This window comes from Myodes glareolus, chromosome 6 (genome assembly GCF_982192425.1).
Source record: "Myodes glareolus chromosome 6, mMyoGla1.1, whole genome shotgun sequence".
NCBI lineage: Eukaryota > Metazoa > Chordata > Mammalia > Rodentia > Cricetidae > Myodes > Myodes glareolus.
The window spans coordinates 112,955,455-112,970,953 of record NC_142031.1 but is presented as its reverse complement, the minus strand read 5'-3'; the positions used below and the strand labels follow the sequence as shown (position 1 = coordinate 112,970,953).

General features: G+C 47.3%; 1 long non-coding RNA gene across 1 annotated transcript; it reads left to right on the top strand.

Moving 5' to 3' along the window:
• The first annotated feature begins 210 nt into the window (after positions 1-210).
• LOC146894405 (uncharacterized) lies at positions 211-2,665 on the top strand. Its single transcript, XR_015002473.2, has 2 exons — positions 211-496; positions 906-2,665. It is a non-coding gene; the product is annotated as an uncharacterized LOC146894405 (long non-coding RNA).
• Positions 2,666-15,499: the final 12,834 nt, after the last annotated feature.

Genomic DNA, 15,499 nt, shown 5'->3' with positions numbered 1-15,499 from the left:
CCTCAGATATAAGGTAGAGTGAGAAAACCCTGGCTCTGCCCATTGCGGTGTGGGCTCAAGTAATAGGAGCCAGTACGACGCTCAAGGACGAAGACCCGAGTGTGTGCAGGGTAGGGAGGAGGGAGCAGTTCCCCTGAACTTAGGTGTGGCACTGATTTACAGTGTGTTTTCCAAAGACTCAGCCTTCATACTGGGTCTTGTGAGGCCTATGGGTGTGACTTTGTGCTAGGAACACAGGTCAGGGGTGAGGAGGTTATTATGGGCCAAGGGACAAGCAATGTCAGCAACAAAGATCATAATGCCATCGACAGAAGGGTGGCAGGGTAAGTTGACTAAGGTCTGTCCAGCTGGAATATTACTCAGCAAACCAAAGAAACAACCTGTCACTGCTAGGCACAGCCTGGACCAGTCCCAGTGACGCTTTGCTAAGGAAGGGAAGCCAGATTTAAAGGTTGAAGTGCTACTATTTCATTTCAGAAGGAAGCGTTTGCCTCTGGTGGGTACAGTGAGAGAAAACTTCCTGGGAAGGGGCCTGAGAGAACTTTCCCAGGGTGCCGAAGGATTCCGCATCCCGAGGGCAGTTTGGGATACCCAGTGTGAACATTTGTAAAAACTCATTAAATGATGTGGTGGAGGCGGAACAACGTGTGTGTGTGTGTGTGTGTGTGTGTGTGTGTGTGTGTGTGTATGTGTGTGTAATAAAGCAAACAGAGCAAAATGTAAAGTATTTAGTTGGTGTTTTCACTTGTCAGGGTGTAAGCTGCACCCCAGAATGGATTTTTTTTCCCATGCTTTTTACATTGTTGGGACAGGCTCTGGTTATATAATCCTGCCTGGCTTGGAGTTTGTTTTGTTGACCAGGCTGGCCTCAGACTTCTGGTAATTTCCCTGACCCTGTCTTCCAGGTGCTGGGGTCACAGGAGTGCAGCGTCATGCCCGGCTCCCACACCGAACTTGGTGATGATCACTTGGAATGTCATCAAGAGCTGCTTTTGACAGTCTCATTCTTTGGAGGTGAGAGAGAAGTTCAGAACTCCTGCAACAAATATGGACTTGAGAGACAGCAGGAGACAGGAAAAGCAGCGAATCTGAGTCTCCACTGTTAAGGCTCCTGTTCTGAAAGGGGAAATGAAGTCTCTGAACAGACAGTAACTGGACTGTTTGCTTGAGGGAAGGATTAAGGAACCTCCCAGGAGCTCGAGTTTTGGTGGTGTTTAGATTCCTACCTGTGAAGACATTTTCTAGGCGGTGGCCCGGGAGCAAGTGACTGAAGTCTCCTAAGTTGGAGGCTCATAGCGCTGCTGGGAACACTGTAACTAATGGGGTGGAATTATTCTCCAGAGTACCTGGTACAGTGCCTGATGGCTGACAGTGCTGCTGAGATGGTCGGTGTTGTGATTGTCTGCCGACTGCTTCTCAGTCAACAGCAGAGCACAGGCGCACGGGAAGCTTATCTGCACTCCTGGCTCATACTGTTCTGCAGGTCTTCAAAATGACCAGTAGGCGCCATATTCTGCCAGACAGCTCACTGGAGAGATGACTCAGCAGTTAAGATTACTGGCTGCTCTTTCGGAGGAGCCAGCACCCACAGGGTGACTCACAGATGTCTTTAACTCCAGTCCCGGGGGATCTGCAGCCCTTCTGACCTGCATGGGCACCGGGCACACAGGTGGTGCACACACACACACACACACACACACACACACACACACACAGAGGCAGAACACTCAGACACATAAAACAAATGAATGGTTTTAAAAGGAAGGAAACTCACAGGCGAGTCTAGACGGTTGGGCACTCAGCACCACAGCTCCGGCTCCCTAGCGGGGTTCCTTTCCTTTGCCCTTTGCCCATCCCAGAGGCTCCTGCCTCACGAGAACTGAATGGAATGCATTGCCTCTCTGGTGGTGGACGAAGGTTTCCAGACTTGCCCTTCTCCCCTTCCTACTCCCAATGTACTAGGAAGCCATGTTTGCTGTTGTTGATGGTGGTAGGGGTCGTGTGTGTGTGTGTGTGTGTGTGTGTGTGTGTGTGTCTGAGGACGGTTTTACTATGTAGCCCAGGCTGGCCTAGGACTCACAATGGAGCCTCCAGTCTCCAGATCCCACAGTGCTGGGATTGCAAGGGTGCCCAACAGCAGGTTTCTTGGAACTTCGTTTTTCTCTCCCACCAGCTACTCTCCTATTTTGTTCTGGTTTGTTTGTGTCTGCCTGTGTCCCAGAAGCATCCCCCACTGACCTCCTTGTTCCCAAGCTTACCACCCCTACCTCCTGTCCTGGGCAGAATGAGTTTTCTGCAGTGAAAACCCAACCCTCTGCTTCCAGACTCCGGCCCCCAACAGTGTCCCTGAGTGTACTGACTCTAGCTCGTCCCTGCAGTACTGACCACATGGCCTCCTTGAGTTCCCCACAGCTGCCTGGAATCCTCCCTGCCCCGTGCCTGGAGGTCTATGACTGGAATGCTTCACGTGTTCATTCCTCTCCATCAGCTGTCGACCTTCATCCTAGACTCGCCAGGCCTGGTGGTCAGCTGGTCCCCTTTGTGTCTCTCATCTCTGTGTCCCTGAGCTTAGCTCGGAGGCTGGCTCTAGGCGTTATGTTTATGTGTGTATAAGAAGTGGGATTGGTCTCATGTTCAAAAGAGAATAAAGGTGAAGGAAAAGAAACGTCAGTGTGTCCAGCGGGGTCCTATTAGGAGGCAGATGGCATTCTTGCAGGCAGAACAGAAATTTACAAAGAGGAGCAAGGTTGAGGAAATTGGCAAGGGCTGGTAGACTTCACCTCTAGCTGGACAGACGGGTTTTGCGGAGCAGAGTCACACTAGATGTTGGCCCGGCACAGAGGAAGCGACTGGAGCTTTTTCAGCTGCCATGCTACCTACAGGCCTAACCCCAAGTCAGTGCTGTGCCTGAATGGAGTCCCTAAAAGCCAGCCTTTGGGGTGCAGGGCAGAGAGAGCTGGCTGGAAGGCAGGTATGCCGAGAAACACCACCACCAAAAATCACTAGGAATCACCAGGAATACCTTTGTCTTCCTATCTAAGCGTGAATGAAGGCAACTGTACTCATGAGCAAGGACACGGCACCCCTCTTCTCCGGAGCCATGAGGGCAGATGACAAAGTCAAGATACACTTTCTCTGGAGTAGCAGTCACTAGGCTCCCAAGAGACATTTTCTAGTTTTACTTCCTGCCCTCAGTTTATCCCATGAAGAATCGTTCTGGTGTCCCAAAAGAAAGCTACAACTGAGTTTACTGGTCACAGGAATCTCAGGTGTGTCTATAGCCCGCAAACTCCAAACTTTTCTTTCTAAGAAGGTCCATGCACCAAGTCTCCAGGGCACACCCTGATTGGTGTTCATGACCACGAGCTGAAGACAAGTAAGTGTGGCAGAAAGCCTGGGACAAGAGTACCCGAGATCTGGCGTGGTGACTCACACCTGTAGCCCACCACTTGGGAAACTAAGGCTGGAAGCCAGCTGTGAAGCCTCAGCCAGCCTAGGACTAGAGTCAAAACCAACAAATAAAACACCACGCCTAAGGAAAGAACAGAGTCCAACAGGAATTCGTACCCCATGGTGCTGCGATCCAGCAACACTCTTTCTAGGGCGTTGGGGTGATGGAGAGTATTGAGGAAGCCGGTTAGATTTTAGAATGGCCTAATTTTCCAAGCCGGCTGGACATAGAAGTTAGTCAGGGTAGCACTGGATGACATCCACCAGCTAGGACAACTCAAGTGGGAACAACAGCCCGGAGGCAGGCTAGGCAGAGGGGTGAGGCTCAAGTCCCACAAGTCAGGGGAAGGGGAAGCGGCAACAGGAAGGGCCTTGGTCCTGCCTCAAAGGATGTGACAGACTTTGTCAACTCCCCATGGGAGGCCTCACCCTCTCTGAGGAGTGGATGGGAGGTGGGGTGGGAGGAAGGTGAGGGAGAGGGAACAGGGATCAATATGTAAAATAATAATAATTAAAAGAAAAAAGAAAGAAAGGAAGGAAGAAAGAAAAAGAAAGGAAGGGAAAAAGAGAAAGAGAGGGAGATAGGGAGGGAGGGAGGGAGGGAAGGAGGGAGGAAGGGAGGGAGGGAGGGAGGCAGGCAGGCAGGCTGGGCCGCCTGTTGGGCAAACACAGAAATCCTTGCGCCAGCAAGGGGCAGCCATAGAACACAGAGGGACCGCGTTGGCCCGGAGCCTCCTCTTTCCCTACCGCGGGTGGAGGTGCAGGCCCCTTCTCCAGCCCGGGCTTTGCGGAGAGAGGCTGGACGTCGGGAGAAGCTCTGCTGAGTTTGGGGTCCCCAGGGTTTCAGCTCTCTCTGTCGGGGCCCATATTTTCATAGCCAATCTGCCTGCCACTCACTCTGTAGCAGCCAACAGGCGCATCAGTCGCGCGGTAAAACCGGTTTTCTTCTGTATGAGGAGAGCAGCGCCCCCTTGTGTCCGAGCGGGGCAGATTAAAAGAATTTGACAACCTTACTGTTGGATTTGGGATTCCTACAAAATACTTAGCGCCCTACTGTGTGCAGGCTTAGTAGCAGGCACTGACTTTTCCATAGTAGGAACTGACAGGGTGTTTCTTAAGCTCTCTAGAACAGTACCGCTTTCCCAAATGCCTCTACTCGTTCACCTGCCAGGGGGCCAGGGAGCAGAGATGGGTTTTTATCTATTTTGAGACAGGTTCTCACTATATTGCCTAGGTTAGCCTTGAACTCAAATATGTACTCTAGGCAAGTCTTGGACTGGCTTACAATCCTCTTGCCCCAGTCTCCCGAGTAATGAAGCTCTCCTGGCTTATTTCGGATGTTCAATTGAGAGTACAATCTGTAAACTTCTACCCGACCTACTACGCTGCTCCAGTGGAATTTCCATCCTTTCGTCTGCAGGGTCTGTGCAGAAGCCTTTGACCCCCATAGAATCTTGTGTTCAATACCTTTTAATAATGAGATATACGTAAATGAAAAGTAAGCATAGATTTGAGGTCCTGTGGACAAACACAAAGCAAATCAAGAAATGGCGCATTGTTCCAGGTCTTCTTCCTCCTGCCACACCCGATCCACACGACCTGTATGTATTATCTCTTTCCCTTGCTCTGGACCAATTTCTGGATACATCCCCAGATATAGACTGGCTTTGCATGTGTTGAACCTCATACAAACAGAATCTTAGTGAAGGTAGCTGCTTGCATATCTTTTTATATTTTTTTATTGCTTTATAAATAATACCATTCAAAATTTTCACTTCCTCCCCTCCTCCCATTTCCCTTCTGTTCCCCTCTCACCCTCCCTCCTCCCCTCCAGTCCTAAGAGAGGGCAGGGTAGCCTGCCTTGTGGGAAGTCCAATGCCCTCCCCCCTCCATCCAGGCTTAGGAAGGTGTGCTTGTATATCTTTTATGTTTTGCTCAATTTCATGTGTCCACACACACTAATGTGTGTTTTTTCACTCTGGGAATCTACAACTGACATATCCATTTTACCAATGGTTTGATTCCGGATTGGGGGTATTGCCCACTGTGATCTATGATCACACTGGTGTGTGGGGGTTGGTGGGTTTGTTCCACAGCGTGTTGATGAAGTCGTCAGTGGCAGGTTGCAACTTTATACTAATGTGCAGTCACTTTTCAGTGTGACTACACCAGTTCCTGCCAGGGGCATGAGACTGTTCATTGCACCACCCTTACCATCTCTTGATAATCCCAGAAAGGGCGTTTTCTTTTGTTAAATATGGTAGATTTGGTTTATGTTTTCTTACTGTGGTTGTAATTTAACCCTATTCAGTGTCGATACTATTGAATATATTTCTTGTGTTTACTGGCCATTTGGATTCCTTCTGGTGTCCAGCGTCTATTTAGCATCTTGGCTATGTTTTCTGCAGCATCATCTGCCCTGATGAATCACATGAGCTCTCCCTATGAGATGGTCAGTGCTTTACCGTCTTGGTCTGACCCAAGTGGCAATTTCACACAGTTCCACTCACAGCGTCGGAATACCCGCCCATTGTTAATCACGTGCTTACAGACACCCTCTGACACTGGGTGGGATATCTCTTCATTTCCTTTGTTCATTTTGGGGTATCAGGCTTTTCTGCTTCCAGTGCAATGAACTTTAACAGCACCTCATTTTAGGGTTGGTGCCTTTGTGTCCTGGTTAGACCTGTGTCTCGAGGGTGGATGTGACCAGATGGGCACTTGACTTGTGTTCTCAAGGTCTTCTCTTGGCCTTTGTTCACGTTGCTTCCACTGGTGTGGGAACAGTTTCTCTGGCCTCTGTGTGGTGGGAGGGAGGTGACTATTTTCAGGAAGACGCTTCAGACTTGCACTTCCTTCTTTTGGGTGAAGGGTCCTCTCCATGAGATGCGGGTCTGGGTCAGAACAGGACTGGGCTGAGGCTCTGTGGATGCTGCAGAAGGGCGAGCTGTGGTGGGGTGACTCCTCCTTAGAGCTAGAGAACCCACTTCCTGAATTGTATATTCCAAGGTGAGTGGGTGGATTAGGAGGAAATGGGTGAAAGATAATGGAGCAATAGGAAAACTTTCCCTGCTCTCTAAATCTGGGACTGGGGGCTCAGCTCCAACAGCTGGCTGAGATACAATGGGTGCCCGGGAGGGGGAAGCCTTGCTTCTCAGCATCCACAGGGGCCAGCACAACCTATCCTTGAATTTCCAGGGCCGATGGGACCTTCTACACAGGAAGCATTAGGAGACGGTTGCTCAGTCGGGAAGTGAGCACTTTTGAAAGAGCTGCAGAGAAAAAAAAAATGACATCTTGAACTTTGCAGACAGATGGATGGAGCTAGAAAACATAATTTTGAGTGAGGTCACCCAGACCCAGAAAGACAATTATCACATGGACTCACTCATAAGTGGCTTTTAGACATAAAGCAAAAAAAAAAAAAAAAAACCAGCCCACAAATCACAATCCTAGAGAACCTAGATAACAATGAGGACCCTAAGTGAGACATACATAGATCTAATCTACATGGGAAGTAGAAAAAGGCAAGATCCCCTGAGTAAATTGGGAGCATGGGGACCTTGGGAGAGGATAGAAAGGGAGGGGTGAGGCAGGGAGGGAGCAGGGAAGAATGTAGAGCTCAATAAAAATTAATTAAAAAAAAGGAAGAAAGAGCTGCAGCTGGGGTTTTCAGTCAACTCCCCTTCGCAGGTTTTTGTTTTGTTTTGTTTTGTTTGTTTTGTTTGCTTATTTTTTAGTAGCCACTAGATGGCGGGTTTAGTCACATCTGGATGCTTGCAGCAAAGGGTTCAAGTAAGGGAAGGAGCCAGACATTGGGCTTTAAATTCAGCTTCAATTCTGTTTGTGAACACATCAGTCCCAGATCTTTAAGCACATATTTCCGTAACGAGCACTGCCCAGTGAAGCTGTGGCAGCCACTGGTGTAGTACCTCCTTTCCAGGCTTTTGAAAATGGTGTGGCTTTGGCTTCTGCATCCGCCCTTTTGTGGCCAGACAGTAAACATTCAGTTAAACAAACGTCAATCAAATTGTTCTGCTAGGAAGTGGCCTTTTACTGGCAGGATCTGGCAAGCTGCTTTGTTTAAGGCCTCTGGAGAGTTCAGACTTGGGGAGCGACTGGCCATATGCAGCCTGACCCTGCCTTCCATCTCCTGCCTCTCCTTGCTCCTCTTTGTTAGTCCCCTCCACTACCCTGCTTCTCCCCTGCAGCCCCAGAAATTCCTGGATCTCTGGTGTTCTTTTCTGTTAAATCACACCATGCCATTCTTATCTGGTATTGACAAGTAAATAAATCAAAAGCAATTTGTGCATTGGAAAATGCAGCCAAAACCTCAGCCCCGGGGTTCCTGTCTTGGTCTGGAAGGTGAGCACACACATTTGGGAAGAACTTGGAGTGTTGTATTGGTCTCTTTGCTTCACCATGTCTGACAGAACCATCTTGAAGGAGGAAAGAGTTCTTTGGGCTCATGGCTTCACAGGGTTTTAGTCATTGCACTGAGGAAAGTTTGTGGGGTGGCTCGGTTTACAGTGGGAGCAGTGTGTGTAGATCCGTCATATCGCGGTGGGCCAGGAAGCAGAGAGAGAGAGGGCCAGGGGCCAGCGACTGGGTGTAATCTGTAAAGACCTACCCCCAGGGACACACTTCTGCCAGACCCATCCCAAGAGTCTGCAACCTTTCAGTATGGCACGGCTAGCTGGGGAAGAAGTGCTCAAAAATTAGCTTGTGGGGACATTTGTGATTCCCACTATAATAGACATGGAGAGAGAGACAGGGCAACGATTTCATATGCATCAATGACTGTTTAGTAAAACTCACTTTTCCCTTCTTCTGTGTATAGGTCTGTGAATTTTAACAATGAATAGACTTGAGCCACGGGCCCAGGGCTATCCCATCATCCCCAATTCTCCCTGTGAAATCCTTCTGCAGTTACAGCCTCCTCCTCACCCCAGGAAGTCATTAGTTCCCCAGCATCACATGGAGCCATGCAATATGCATCCTTCCGGGATTGTCCCCTTCGGTAAAAAGACCTTAAGATGTGTTGTGCTTTGTGTCCTCAGTCGTTTGATTTAATTTTACACTGGGCTTTGCAGCCCAGACAAGGCTCAGACTCACGATCCTGCCTCAGCTTCCCAAGAGCAGAGATAACACCTGGCATCACACCCAGAGAGCTTCTCTCTTTATTTTTATTTACTTGCTTCATGTGTTTTGTGTGTGTAGGCATGTGTATATGGAGGACAGAGGCCAAGTATCTTCTTCAGTTGCCCTCCACACTTTAAAGAGAAAGTCTCTCATTGAGCACACAGTGTGCTGATGGGGCCAGCATCAGTTTGACTGGTTAGCCAGGAAGCCCCCAGATCTTTGCATCTCTGCCTCCCCAGCACTGGGGATGCAGGAATGCACTGCCACACTCACCATTGTATGTGGGTGCTGAGACTCAAGCTCAGCTTCCTGCTTACTCTGCAAACCCTTTACCAACAGAACCAACTCCTCTGCCCTATTCTCTCTCTCTCTCTCTTCTCTCTCTTTTTCTTTCTTAAGAATGATTTTTAAAATTTCAATATTCATATTTCCAGTTCTTGAATACAAAGTATTTTCCTTTTGTGTTCACTTGAAAATACAAAATAAAATTTAAAAAAATAAAAAAAAATTACCCATGTTGGAAATTGGTTGCCACTGTACTTAATATCCTTTGATAGAATACATTTTCTTTTCTCTAATTTATTCCCATTGTAATGTATTGTTTTTTCTTTTTTTAAATTGTTTTGAATTGAGCTATACATTTTTCTCCGCTCCTCTCCCTTCCTCCCCTCTTCCCGTCTACCCTCCCCCTTGACTCCCACACTTCCAATTTACCCAGGAGATCTTGTCTTTTTCTTTCAGTGTAGATCCATGTACGTCTCTCTTAGGGTCCTCTTTGTTGTCTAGGTTCTCTGGGGTTGTGAACGGTAGGCTGGCTTTTCTTTGTTTTATGTCTAAAAGCCACTTCTGAGTGAGTACATGTGATATTTGTCCTTCTCGGTCTGGGTTACCTCACTCAATACGGTTTTCTCTAGACTCACCCTGTTCTTTCTTTTCTGAGTAACACGTTAGTGAGCGACCGTCCGAGAGCTTGTTTGTAGTTTTTCTTATGGAAGGACATTTGGGTTGCTTCTAGTCTGAGGGCAATCACAAAGAGAGCTGCCATGAACACTCCCATGCAGGGTTATATAAGCTTTAGTCTTCTAGGATAAATGCTCAGGAGGGAAGCCGCTGAAATGTACGATGTGGGCTGAAGCTTAAGGAACTGCCAACCCGGCTTTTCCAGTCACTGTGCGACTTTGTGACCCACAGAGTGGGGTGCTCTGTCTCCGGTAACCTCTGGAGCTTCCCTAGCTCTCGCTCTTGCTTTCTTGCGGTTCACTGCCAACTCAGTGATCCTTTTCCTGTCCAGCTTCTCACAGCGTGGATTTCCCCCCATCTAATTTCCTGCTTTCTGTTCCACCTTTGCCTTTCTTCTGCCTCCCTCGGCTTCGTTTAGCTCTCTCCTGTTTCCATTTCCTGGCATGAAATTTTTATATTACTGATTTGAGAACTTTATTCTTTGGCCATGCAAACATTTTGCGACTTAAATTTCCTCCTCTGCACTTCTCACTGTATCTCACAGTTTTAGTTTTTAATATGTCAGTGTGTGCATGTGTGTGAGGGCGGGTGAGTTCCACAGGAGAACTTTTGGGAGTGGCCTTTGCCCTCCCATCTTGTTGAGGCAGGACTTCCCTTGCTGTTTCTGTTACTCCAGACTAGCTCTCCCTAGCGCTTCCATACCAATCTCCTGCCCCTGCCTGTATGTCATTAAGGAAAGCTGAGATTACCATGTGAGCCACCACTTCCAGTTTCTTGTGGATTCTGGCGAATCAAACTTAGATATCTCACAAATTTACAAAGATAGAATTTGTGTGTGTGTGTGTGTGTGTTTAAAATATTTCTTAATTCCCTTGAAATTTCTTTGATCCATGAATGACTTAGAAAAATATTAGTTTTCAAATGTTTGAAAATTTTCTTATTGTCTCTCAGCTGTTGCTTTCTAGGTCAGTTCCTTTATTCTCCAAGGAGATGCTCTGCCTGCTTTCAGTTCTCTTCAGCTTCTTGAGGTTTGGTCCTGGGACAAGTCTGATAATTCTCTTTTAACAAATATTGATTTACTGGGGTTTGGGGTATTCCATAGCACTTCTGTGGAAATCGGAAGACAATTTTTGAAAGTCAGTTCTATTCTTTACTTTCACCAGGTGTGACTGAGGAATTGAACCCGGGTCTTGAGACTTGGCTGCAAGTGCCTTACCCATTGAGCCATCTTACAGGCCTGTGTTAGTCATTTTCAGCGAACGCTGAAAGACTGTGTCGCCTGTGGTTGTTGAGTGTCCTGTGGGCTTATTAGGAACCAGTTGTTGACATGACTCCATTCCTCTGTGTCCTGCATTTCTGTACGCACATCCTTTTATCTGTAATTGCTCTTAGAGTGTTTGGTGCTGAAGCTCCTAGGCAAGCACTCCACTCTGGTGACTCACTCACCCCCTCTCATCCTGTCTGTGCTGAGAGGGGGATGCTGCAGTTTCCTACCCTAAGAATGGTTCCTCCCTTCAGTTGTATGCACACTGCTTCATCTGTTTCGAAGTCTGCTATTTGTTACATTTGTATTTAGTTCAGTATTTCTGTGTTGGTGAGCCCACCCTTTAAAAATATTCATTTTTAAATTTATTTTCTTTGTATGTGGGTGGGTGTTTTGCCAGCATCTATGTCTGTACATGCTTGATGCTTGTGGAGGCCAAGAGAAGGCATCCGATCTCCTGAACTGGAGTTACAGACAGTTTTTACCAACAGTGTGGGTGCTGGGGATTGAACTTGAATTGTCAGGAAGAGAAGTCAGTGTCCTTAACCTCTGAGCCATCTCTTCATTCCAAGATTTATTCTTAAGTGTGTGTGTGTGTGTGTGTGTGTGTGTGTGTGTGTGTGTGTGTGTGTCTTTCTCTTTGTGCATATGTATCTGTACATCTGTGTGAGTGTATATGTCTGTACAGGTGCCCCCGAGGTCAGCGAGTATGTTGGATTCCCTGGAGCTGGAGTTACTGGTGAATGTGGGCTGCCTAGCGTGGACCGAGGTCTGAACTTCTGGAAGAACAGAAAAGCTTTTAACAGCTGAGCCATTTCTCCGGCCAGGAGCCCTCTCATTAGTATGTAATGACTCTGCTTAACCCTGGAAATTTTCTTTGTTTTGAGGCCCACTTTGTGTGGTATTAAAAACACCTACTCCTAGTTCCTCTTGATTAATGTTCGTGTGATATATCTTTCCCACCCTTTTGCACATATTAAAATTTATGCTATTAAATTTTAAGTTAATTTTTTTGGATGAAATACAAGTTGGGCCACTTAAGAAAGTCACTGTGGACGGTCCGTCTTCTAATTGTGACTAGACTGTTTACGTGAATAGTGTAGGTTAGTTCTGGAGTTCATTATTTCTTGTGCTGCTTATTGTTCTCTCTCTCTCTCTCTCTCTCTCTCTCTCTCTCTCTCTCTCTCTCTCTCTTTTTTGAGACAGGGTTTCTCTGTGTAACAGTCCTGGTTATTCTGAAACTAACTCTTGTAGACCAGGCTGTCCTCGAACTCACAGAGATCCACCTGTCTCTGCCTCCCGAGTGCTGGGATTAAAGGTGTGCACCACCACAGTCTGTCTCTCTCACTCTCTTTCTTCCATGTCTCTTACCCCCTGTTCTTTTTCAGGTCACATGAACATTTTTAGCACTCCATTTGAATTTGTATAACATATTTATTTTAACTCTGTTTTTTTGGGGTATCATTACTTTCTACTGTAGGGATTACAATGTGCATGCTTAACATTTTATAGTTTGCCTGAAATCTATCTTTGGTTACTTCAGTAGAAGTAGAAGTGTTACCAATACACACCCCTTGCCCTGCCCCATTTATGTCCTGTTTGTCTTATATGTCACCTCTACATCCATGGAAGGTCCATCAGATATTTTCTTACTAGCTCTCAAGTGTATCTTACAGAACTCAAGAGAGCATATTAAAATCCACAGCTACCCTCCCCACAGCTATCCACCCATGCCCTCCCCACAGCTGTCCATCCACACCCTCCCCACAGCTGTCCACCCACACCCTCCCCACAGCTATCCACCCACACCCTCCCCACAGCTATCCTCCCACACCCTCCCCACAGCTATCCACCCACACCCTCCCCACAGCTATCCTCCCACACCCTCCCCACAGCTATCTACCCATGCCCTCCCCACAGCTGTCCACCCACACCCTCCCCACAGCTGTCCACCCACACCCTCCCCACAGCTATCCACTCACACCCTCCCCACAGCTATCCACCCACACCCTCCCCACAGCTGTCCACCCACACCCTCCCCACAGCTATCCACCCACACCCTCCCCACAGCTGTCCACCCATGCCCTCCCCACAGCTGTCCACCCACACCCTCCCCACAGCTATCCACCCACGCCCTCCCCACAGCTGTCCACCCATGCCCTCCCCACAGCTGTCCACCCACACCCTCCCCACAGCTGTCCACCCACACCCTCCCCACAGCTATCTACCTATACCCTCCCTGGGATGCATGTCCCAGTGGACATGGCCTCTGGTGTTGTGTCATTTCCCCTGACTTCATGGTTTTGCCAAGTGCTTGGATTACTCTCCCTGTCAGTGGTTGGCCACTTTCCGCTAGCTGAATCTTTAATTGTAGCCATGTGATTGAATGGTTAGCTCATATTTCTTTGACTTTCTTCCATTTGAGGTACAACAAGCACCTTCAGCCTTTAGACTTATGTCTTTAACCATACTTGGGAGTTGCTCAGCCATTGTTTCTACACAGAGAGAAAGGGCTGTAGACAATTGCTCCGGGCGCTGTCCATTCACCATAGTTGTTTCCTGCCTGTCTTCAGCTCCCCGTGTGTCCCCTTCCAGAGAACTCATCTTTGATTTCATATCCAAGGACCTCCTGTGGGGTCTTGTCAACAAGGACGTTCAGGATTGTCAGGGTGGTTTAGGTATTTGTCCCATGGGATCCTTTATTCCAAAGTCCTGTCAAGTTGGCTGTGCCTCCGCCAGCTCCTGTGACTTGAACAGCTATAAGCATGGGTGTGCAAGCATCTCCGTGATGTATATTTGAGTAAATACACAGAGTGCTATAGCTGGGTCATAAGGTAGACCTATTTTCAGATATTTGAGGAACCTTGACACTAATTTCCATAGTGGCTGAACTAATTTACATCCACACTGACAGCAAATAAGGTCCACCTTTCCCCTAGACATCCTGGTCATATTTTTTACTACTTGTCTCAGTAATTGCCATCATGGCTGGGGTGGGTTAGAACCTCAGTGTAGCTTTTTAAAAGATTCATTGTATCTTATTTTATGTGCATTGGTGTTTTGCCTGCATATGTGTAAGTGGCCAGAAGAGGGCATATGATTCCCTGGGACTGGAATTAAGAATGGTGGTGAACCTAAGGATGGATGTAGATTCTGGGAATCAAATTCAGATTTTCTGCAAGTACAATAAGTGTTCTTAATGGCCAAGAACACCTTGGTCCCTTTAATACAGTTTAATTGCATATCTCTGGTGCCTAAGGTATTGAACATTGACTTTCATTGATCATTTATATAGCATCTTTTGAGAACTCTGTTTAACCAGGAAGTGGTGGCATATGCCTTTAATCTCAGTCCTTGGGAGGCAGAGGCAGGTGGATCTCTGAGTTTGAAGCCATCCTGGTCTGCAGAGTGAGTTACAGGACAACCAGGGCTACTCAGAAAAATCCTGTCTCAATACGAGAGAAAGAGAGAGAGGAGAGAGAGATAGAGATAGAGATAGATAGATAGATAGATAGATAGATAGATAGATAGATAGATAGAGAACTGTCTGTTCATTCTACCAGTTGTTTGGGGGGTTTTGGCATTTTTCGGGGGATATGTATGTAGTCTAGATAGCAATCCAGATATTTATCTGACGGTCTTTTCTCCTATTCTGCAGGTTGTTTTGTTACTCAGATAACTCTTTTCTTTGTTATGAAAGAATCTTTTCAATTTCATGCAGTCTCAGTAGATTCTTGGTTTTAGTTCCAAAGCTATTCATAAGGCCCATAAAGTCATAATCTTTTAGAACTAAACCCCAAATTCCAAGTGTGCACACACTGTTCTTTCTCCTTTTTTTGTGGCTGTGATAACCAACCCAACTATAAACATCGTAGGGATTTGTATGTCTGGGAACCATTGTCATAACCTGCTTTATCTATCCGACATTCTCTGCTGAGGTTGGGAGTGACCATGGACTGCTCTGACGTGTTATTCCTGTGGTGAGAACGTTCATGTGATGATGTGTTAACTGACGCAATGAATGACTTTCCCACAAGCCCTTGCTTCTATAATTGTGGCATTAACTCAGCACAGGAAGCTGTGGTGTGTGGTTTGTGCTGCGATTATGATGTTCACGCAGTAGAGGGTATAAACGTGTGTACAGCTTCATTAGCAACACATATGCCCCTCCTGGGTTAAAAGTGAGGAGGTGACCATGACTGTAGACCCCTGTGTATTTTCACAGGCCAGTCTCTCCCTTGCCTTTCGCTGACCTATGCAGCAAGGAAACTGCTATTCTGATGTCCACATTACATCTCCTCCTGCCTTTGCCTTTGGGCTGTGAGATGTATGGTGGAAGCAACGTGTCCTTCGATTTAGAAGCAGTGAGAAGCAGCGCACAGCTGAGAGAGCTCAGAAATGTCACTATTTAGAGAGCTGTCCAGTTTTCCCGGGAGTTCCTGCAGGTGGAGAGGGAGAAGTACAAAGGAAGTGCAGGCCTGGGGAGCCAAGAACTGTTGAAGCTGTATCAGGGACTGCAAGGCATGTGGCCAGAGAGGCACCATGTCTGACCTCCCATTCATCACACTAGAAGAGACTAAAGAGCATTTCTGAGGGGCACTGTGAGCATCCTCTGCAGTGGCTGCAGTGGTTGCAGTGACTGCAGTGGCTGCAGTGGCTGCAGTGACTGCAGTGGAAGCTAGG